This window comes from Notamacropus eugenii, chromosome 4 (genome assembly GCF_028372415.1).
Source record: "Notamacropus eugenii isolate mMacEug1 chromosome 4, mMacEug1.pri_v2, whole genome shotgun sequence".
Taxonomy (NCBI): domain Eukaryota; kingdom Metazoa; phylum Chordata; class Mammalia; order Diprotodontia; family Macropodidae; genus Notamacropus; species Notamacropus eugenii.
The window spans coordinates 168,328,756-168,338,212 of NC_092875.1; positions in this window are offsets into that span (position 1 = coordinate 168,328,756).

Genomic DNA, 9,457 nt, shown 5'->3' on the forward strand with positions numbered 1-9,457 from the left:
AGGCCTAGAGTTGTTAGGTTACATAGGTAAGTCAGACGTTCGGGGGACTGCAAGGCAGCTAGTAAGATGGAAAGGACTTTAGAATGCAAAGACAGAGTGATAGAAAGGTCTGGTGGTCCTCCATTGTATCAAAAACAATAGAATTGTTGACTCCCAATTCATCTAAGCCCTGTGAGCAGGTAAGCAGTCTGTGCTAAATGGGGAAGGTACCAGCTGACATTCCTGGATGAGTGAGATAACATTCCTCATCAGCCTGGTTTTTGTTGGTTTTGTTTTTTGGTTTTTTTTTTTAAGAAATCTCATTTAATGAAATGAATACGTCATACACAAACAGGAACATTTGGAGGAACTCAAAATCTAAAAAAGAATCTCTCTTTGATTTGAACTCTGCACTGGGAATGCTCCCTTATAGTGGTAGACACCTTTGTTTTATGGCCACCTTGGGTGTTACGATGGATAGACTTGAATTTGGAGTCAGGAAGACTTGAATTCAGATGCTTCCTGTCACTTACTAGCTGTGTCACCCTGGGCAAGTAACAACCTCTTCCTGCTTCAGTTTCCTCATTCATAAAATTGGGATAATGGTATCTTGCTCCCAGGGTTATCATGATGTAATGATCTGAGATTTTTTTCCAAGCTATCACTGTCCTCCACTTTCAGACAGATACCTTAAGAATTGACCCCCAAATATCTTAACAGTTGCACTGTCTCTTAACATGAATTTCCCACAAGGCATACTTGGATCCAGTCCAAATACTCTTCCTATCTGTTAAAAGTGATATTCCTGAAATACATGGCTAACCATGTCGCTCCACAGTGGTTCTCTTGACTTTAGCATAAAATGCAAATGTTTCTGTTTGGTGTTTAATGCCCTTCACAATTTGACTCCGTATCTTTTTTAGTCTTATTTTACATGATTCTCCTGCGACACATTCCACATTCCAGCAAAACTGGCCTCATCATTTCTTATACTTGGTGCGCCATGCCCTATCTTCAAATCTTTGTACAGACTGTCTCCCCACAGGAATGTCCTCCCTGTCTCTGCCTCTTAGAACCTCTCTTACTTAAAAGTTCAGCTCAAATGCCACCTCCTAAGTAAAGCCTGTCCTAATCCCCCAAACTGTTAGGAACATCCTTTTTTTTTTTAAACTTTGTATACATTGTTTACTTATTTAAAAATTTTATTGATATCTTTTATTTTTATATCACCTTAATTTCTATATGTTATCTATATCCTTTCCCAAACATCTACTCGTCTCTTATCTTGAAATAACAAAAAAATTTTTTTAAAGGAACAAAGCAGTTCAGCAAAACCATACTAACATAAAAGTCTGACAATATATGCAGTGTTCCATATCCGTAGTCTCCTATCTCTACAAAGGAATGAAGGGCACGTTTTCTTTCCTCTTCAAGGCCAAGCTTGACAATTACAATTATATTTCATTAACTTAAATGTCTATTACATTCTTTGAGGAAAAGGAGTGTTTTATTTTTGTCTTTGTATCCCTAGCATCTAACACATGGCCTTGCACAAAGCAAGTGCTTAATAACTGCTTTTATTGATTTATTATTTAGTGTCATTTTTGTTTCTCATGTGGGACATTGAGGACTATGATGTTAGAGCTTCAATTCAATGGCTTTATTCTTTACAGAAGAGTTACACAGAAATCTTGATTGACTTTTCTCCCATTTTCCATCTATTTCTTTCTTTTAGTTTCACCCCTTTTCTGTTTGGTTTGCTATGGCCAAAGGAATCATCACCAAGTGATCAGAAACAGTGAGCTGCTTACTTACTAGCTAGATTGCTGTTCAGAATTTAGACACAGCCCACTGCTAGGACCATACATACAGCCTTTCTTGCATGATAAAACTTGTACTTTTGTTGGGATAGCCTTCAAGAACCTGGGGTTCTCTTTTTGCCACAGCGAAACATCTGAGTAGAGTTTTATGCTGCATTAGAGCAGACAAAAGAGCGATACAAAGAAATAAGCCACAGTCAAGGATCATTGATCATAAGTTGTCTAGTACCATACTCACATTAAACATATGAAGAAAATAAGTCAAAGGTAAACATAAATAATTTACCTGAAATCACATAGAAAGCAAGTATCAGAGGATCTTTGACTTTAGAGCCAGGGTCTTCCCACTATGCAAAACTGAGATAAATAAAGACTCTCTTCCATTCGTCCCTCTCCTAAAGGATTTGCTTTTTTATTTTATTTTTTAATAGAATTTTTCCTCCCAAGTTACATCAAGACAATTTTTAGTATTCACTTTTACAAGATTATGAGTTCTAAATTTTTCTCCCTCCCTTCCTCCTGAAAATGGTAGGCAATTTGATCTAGGTTATACATGTGTTATCATGTAAAACATATTTCCATATTAGTGAAATTTATGAAAGAAATAGAAATGAAAAAACATGAAAAAGAATAAAGTAAGTGAAAAAAATATGCTTCCATCTATATTCAGAGTCCATCCGTTCTTTATCTGGGTGTGGACAGCATTTTCCTTTTTGAGACCTTTGCACTTGTCTGGGACCATTATGTTGCTGAGAAGAGATAAGTCATTCATACTTGATCATCACACAATGTTGCTGATACTTTACAATGTTTTCCTGGTACTGCTCATTTCACTTTGCATCAGTTCATACAAGCCTTTCCAAGTTTTTCTCTGCCTGTTCATCATTTCTAGTTGCATAATAGTATTTTATTACATTCATATGCCACAGCTTTCCAGCCATTTCCCAATTGATGGGCATCCTCTCAGTTTCCATTACTGTGCCACCATGAAATTGTCTGCTATAAATATTTCTGCACATGTAGGCCCTTTTCCCTTTTTTATGATCTCTGGGATATAGACCTAGTAGTGGTATTGCTGGATCACAGGGTATGCAGTTTAGTTGCTCTTTGGGCCTAATTCCAAAGTGCTCTCCAGAATTGTTGGATCAGTTCAGAAAAAGTCCATTAGTGTCCCAATTTTCCTCACATCTCCAACATTTATCATTCTCCTTTCTTGTCATATTAGTCAATCTGATAGGTGCGAGGTGGTACCGATTTGTTTTAACTTTGATTTCTCTAATCAAAAGTGATTTAGAGCACTTCTTTATATGCCTACAGATAGCTTTGATTTTTTTTTTACTTTCAGTCATTAATCTCACCTTTGATTTTCAGGATGTCAAATTTGGTGCTCATTTATGAGTCCTTAATTTGTTATTTTGTAGTTTTTTTCAGTTGCATGCCCAATCCATTGATTTGTTCTTGTTCCATTTTGTTGATTTAAGAATTTAAAGAAATAAACTTTTCCCAGTACTGCTTTGGCTGCATCTCATAAATTGTTATGTTGTCTCATTGTTGTCATTCTCTTTAATGAACCTGTTTCTATGATTTGTTCTTTGACCCACATATTCTTTAGGGTTAAATGATTTCATTTCCAATTAATTTTTAATCTATCTTTCCATTGCCCTTTGTTAAATGTAATTTTTACTGCATTGATACAAAAAGAATACATTTAATATTTCTGCCTTTCTACATTTGCTTTTGAAGTTTTTATTCCTTATTACATGGTCACTTTTTGTGTTGGTGCCATGTGCTACTGAGAAAAATGTATATTCCTTTCTGTTCTCATTCAGTTTTCTCCAATGGTCTGTCATATCTCACTTTTCTAATATTCTATTTACTTCCTTAGTTTCTTTCTTGTTTCTTTTTTAGTTGGATTTGTTGAGTTCTAAGAGGAGGCAGTTAAGGTCCTCCACTAGTATAGTTTTGCTGTTTATTTCTTCTTAACTTCTCCATTAAGAATCTGGATACTATACCACTTGATGCAAATGTCTAATATTGATATCACTTTATTATCTATGGTACCTTTTAGCATGGTGTAGTTTCCTTCCTTATCTTTTAATCTAGTTTTGCTTTTACTATGTCTGAGATCAAGAATGCTACTCCTGCTTTTTTTGCTTCAACTGAAGTATAACAGATTTTGCTCTAGCCCCTTCCCTTTACTCCATCTCTCTTGTGAACAACATATTGTAGGACTCAAGTGTATTTCCTGTAAACAACATGTTGTAGGATTCTGGTTTTTCATTCACTCTCTATCTACTTCCGTTTTATAGGGGGAAGGGTAAGTAGGACATTAACAGCTAGAGACATCAGAAAAGGCTTTATATAGAAAGTGTGGCTTGAATAGTGTTTTGAAGGCATTCTAAGTAGTGGAATTGAAGTAATAATGCATTCCAGCAATGGGAGACAGCCAGTACAAAGGTGTGGAAACTGGAGATGGAGTTTCTTGTGTGGGAAATAGCAAGAAAATCACTTTGGCTGAAGCACAATATTTGGGAAGAATAGTTATGTTTGATTAGGTTGGTAAAGCAGAAGTGAAAACAAAAGAGCTTCTATCTGATTCTAGACAATAGGTAGATTTCTAGCCAAGATAGGTGCCTGAACAGGTGGATCATTGCTCCTACACGTACTTCACAAAAAATTGAAAACTGCACAGGATGAAGAGTGATAAAAAAATACGATGAAAAACTACAATAACTTCTACTTTAGAACTCCACAAAAGTAAGCCTGAAGTTCATGAGTAACAGAAAAGGGGACCAATGGCAAAACCAGGGCCAGCACAGGTAAAATAATCTATCATCCTCTCATCACAATCAAAGATAGGCCAGTGACATGTGTAGCCCACAGGATTCTATTTCAGGAGGTGGGGCAGATAGGTGGTGCAGTGGACAGAGCACCAGTGCAGGAGTCAGGAGGACTTGAGTTCAAACCTCACCTCAGACACTTGACACTCACTAGCTGTGTGACCTTGGCCAAGTCACTTAACCCCAATTGTCCCACCTTGGGTGATCTCCAGTTATCCTGATGAAATGAATCAGTATGGTCACTGGATTCAGATGGCTCTAAAGGAGAAGTGAGGCTGGTGACCTGCACAGCCCTCCTTCACTCAAAACAAAGTCAAGTGCAAGTCATATTTTTTCTCTGATGGCATGGTCTTCAGCAACGAAGGATGACACACTTCAGGAGGTATCAAGAGTTGAAGGCTACCATGTTTTTGAAGGTGAATGGAAACACATGCATGCCTTAGAAGTCACCAAAAGGAGCAATAATTATAGTGGATGAGACATCTCAGAATTCTAATGTCCCTAGCACCCTGAACTTCATGGATATGTGTAGTGTTAGTATAAACCGAAGGAGTGGAGACTGTGCAGGAATCCACATGTCAAGACCAAACAGGGTCATCCACCCCACCCAATAGCATAGCAGGGTACAAAGCATGCTCCTGAAACAAAGATTCAATTCAGAAACTAAGATGAGTAAACTGAAGACAGTAACCGCTGTAAGAAGGCATGGAGATGTCCCCATATACATTTTAGGAGAACATAATGCCAAAACAACTGTAGGTAGATACTCAAAAGGAAAAATTCATTTTCTGCAAATACTATATGGTTACCTGGAAGAAATTATGCTAGAGATAATAAAAATTAAATAAAAACTCTGGAGGGAATAATTAGGAGAACAGTTTAAAATAAAAAATGTTACCATTTACCTAGAAAGCCTTACCTAGAAAGCTTCCCAGAAAATTAGAATAGACCAAATAGAAATCAATGATTCTTAAGGGATACCAAAAAATATTAGGAAAAAATCCAACTTAAGAAGAAAACCAAGATATATAATAAAATTTTTTGAGTTTTACTAGACTCCATTAAATATTTTTAACGGGAGGTGGTGTTTATTTGGGAAGATGTTAGCTATGGTGATGCAATAAAAGGATCCTCTGGAAATATTTTCAGAAATGCACAAATAGAAAGCAAGTACAGACAAGTAGGACACTTTTGAAAGTGGAATTTATTACATACTTTAAAGAAATATTATGGAGACTCATGGTTTCATAAACAATTTTCTTTTTGTGTTCTGTGATTAGGGCAACTTTTTTTTTTTGGTCAGTTTTTCATGCAGTCCAATGATTCTTTCCCCTCCTTCCTTTCCTTCTATCATTTATGAAGTTCCTCTTTTTGTCAAGCTACTAATAAAGAATATTTATCAAGCTCTTTTTGCGTGAAGTAATAGTACTAGGTACTGGGGAAAGACAAAGTTTAACTATCATATACTGCCCTGTCATAGGGCTTGCAGATTGTTAAAACACAAAATATGCTGACATCATATTAGAATCAATAACACCCATTCAAGTCTTCACTACTGTATCTTTTCTTAAAATAGCTGTTACTACCTCTTCCACACCCCCAACACCATTACCACCAGCAGTTCTCAAGTAACAGTTGATCTCTTTAATAACCAGGTATTTCAATCATTATTAGTTCCTCTCAGAGAATTACTCAACTCAAAAATACATAGGAAGCTACACTGTTAAGACTGATTTTGTGAAATAAGGCAACGCCTGAAAATGATGAATTCAGTACTAATTGGCTGAAAGCCCATACGTGAGGGCTAGCTGTCCTTATTTTTAATTGTATCTCTTATTCCCTTATCTTCAGTTTGTGAATAGGCAAAAATAAAAAGTATCAAAAAAAAAAAACCTATCAGTAACTGATTTTTAACAAGAGTACTAATAGCCAAGGTCCTCTAGAAATCCCCAGTTGGACATTCTGAATGACAAGATTTTGAGCTAAGATTGATTAGAAAATATATCTAAATGAACTCTCAGCCACATGTTTTCCTGCATGAGAAAAGTTTCACATAGTATTAGGCTTAATTAAGCCTTTTCCTTTCCAAAAGACCAACTATGAGATCAAGGCATGTTATTATAGCTTTAGAGTTTTGTTATTTAAAAAAAAAGATTTAAGTTTGGTCCTTTCTCTTCTGTTTCCTCCCAGTTCAAAATGCTTAAGTCTCTTAGAGGTTAGCATGTGCTTAGACTTAAGAGTTGGGCTTGATCCATTCAAGCCCAAGTAATCTTTGTAGTCTTGGCCTTCCCCCATATATACCCCATCCAGAAACAACTGGCTTTGGCTGACCACTATAGCCACCCTGCTTCTGATCATAGCTCTTTCCTTACAGTCATTATTTCTACGATTTGTTCTTTGACCCATTTGTTATTTTGTTGCTTGGACAAAGTTCTATGCCTCTTGTGCCAAGTTGCTAATTCCTTTTGCAATTCTTTTCTCCACAATTCTCATTTCTTTTCCATTCCCTCCCCCAATATTCATTTATAAAAACATTAGGGGGCAAAGCCAAGATGGCGGAGTAACAGCACACGCTTTCTAGAGTGCTGCCCCCAAGCCCAGCCAAATACCTGTAAAAAATAACTCTAAACAAATTCTGGAGCTGCAGAACCCACAGAACGATGGAGTGAAGCAAATTTCCAGCCCAAGATAGCCTGGAAAGTCACCGGGAAGTGTCTATTGCACCAAGCTGGGAGCAGAGCACAGTCCAGTGTGGGCAGAAGGGGGACCTGAGCAGATCTTGGGGGGAATGGATCTCTTGCTCTTGTGGTGTTTTCCAGACTTCATGACCCCAAAACGCTGAAGATAAATTGGAAGGTCAGTGGAAAAAGCCTGTGGGACCAGTGCAGGAGAGTGGAGTGGTCCAGCCCCAGGGCAGCAACTTGCTAGAGGAGACCCCCCAAAAATGTTGAAGAAAATATAAAACCATTAAAAAAAATTCTTGCTTCATCTTTTCTAGGTATTCTAGTTGAATCTATGCTAGTTGAGTGGACCTTTCACCATAATAGCTTTTACTATGAGATTCTTGTCTTGTTTGCTCACTGTTCCTGCCTACTTCTTGACTTTGGAGTTGATGTTAGGGCTAGGCTCTGCACATTTTTGGAGGGAAGATAAAGATTGGTTATTCCAGGGTTTCAGTGATAGCTCAGGCTAGAGATCTGCAAGCTTTAAGTGTTCCCAATGTGGTTTGTTGCAGGGCAAAGTCTGACTACTGCTGGATTCAGCCCTTATCAGCCAACTGGAAAATTCTGTTGGTTCAGAATGATAGAATTGTAGGCTCCTCTTTGGTTTGTGATTTCTGCCTCGATTCCTCCTTTCAGAGCCTTCAGAATGGGCTACAAAATGTAACTGAGACCTCTTTCTGTTTTTGGAATCTGAGCCACACTGCTACTGCTTGCTTCCAGACTTGCTCCTTTTTTACATTTAGAGTCCAGAGGTTCCCAAAGTGGGCAATAACGGTCCCTAGGGGGGTGCGTGAAAGATCAGTAGTCTCAGGTGTAATTGGGGGGGAAGGGGGTGGTGCTGAATAAAAATAAAGGGGTGGTGGACGCATAAAGAAGAAAATTTTGCAAAACCACTTGTACATATATTTCATCTGTTATGTAACAGTTAAAGTTATAGTGCCTACATTATTTTCCAAAGACATAAAATGCAAATTTATAACTGATCAGTGTCTTAAGCAAATATTGGCAGGCAAGCCTGTTGCACATTGTGGGGAAGTCTAACATGCACTGGCAAGAATATGTGTGTGTAACGACTTGTTTACGATATACTATATGGTTACATGATACAATACTGTGTCAAATCCCCCCAAAATTTACAATAAATTATTAAAGATGCGTCATTTAAAAAAAATTTATTTTTTGAAATAATGCAGATTTCAAAAAAACTGTTAAAGGATTAAAGAAAGAAGATTCCCAGGGGGGGCACTGAATAATAAAGGACCAAATAAGTTTGGGAACCTTTGGTTTAGAACCTGTAAGCACTCCTTACCTAAGAACACCATGCTTAGGCTTTTCACAATCCATCCTGGATCTGTGACCCTGAACTAGATAATGGATGACAAAACAAAACAACTAGTTGGTACCTATTGCCACCGTGGTGCTCCTCCTGCCCTAGTACGTTGTGATTTCCTTGTACTGGAGTGCCCAAGATGGTATGTTCCTGGCCATACTTCTTCCTCAGTGTTACAGAATTCTCTTTCCCTATGCCAAAAGGGGATGTTAAAATGACTGTCACTTTTCCTTCAGTTTACCAATCAGGATTCAAACTAATTTGTTTTCTTCATCTGCTTGAAAGTTTTTGTGGGAAAAGCTTCCAACACTTCTTTGTGTTACTCCACCATCTTGGCTCCACCTCCCAAACTACTCATTATTTAGTATTCATTGTTGTTTCTATTTGGATCTGTGCCTTGTGACCCTGTAAGTGATTACTACTTTTATTGCATTATGGATGTATTTCTTATTTCTGTTTCTTTACATTTATTTGCAATAGCTCTGTGCCATAATGACAAATGGTCAATTTTTGTAAAAGTTCTACGTGGTGCTAAGAAATACATATATTCTTTTTTGCAGATCCATTTAGAAGATTCATTGTTTTAACTCTCCAGCAACAGTTCTCTATTTTCCCTCTTTTTGTTAATCTTTGGATTTATCAATCCAAAATGGATAAGCAATGAAATATACTACTGCTATTTTACTGTCTTCTTGTATTATTTACTTGTCATTGTTGCTAAATACATGCAAAAAACATTCACTTCAACAGAGAGAGTGGTTTATG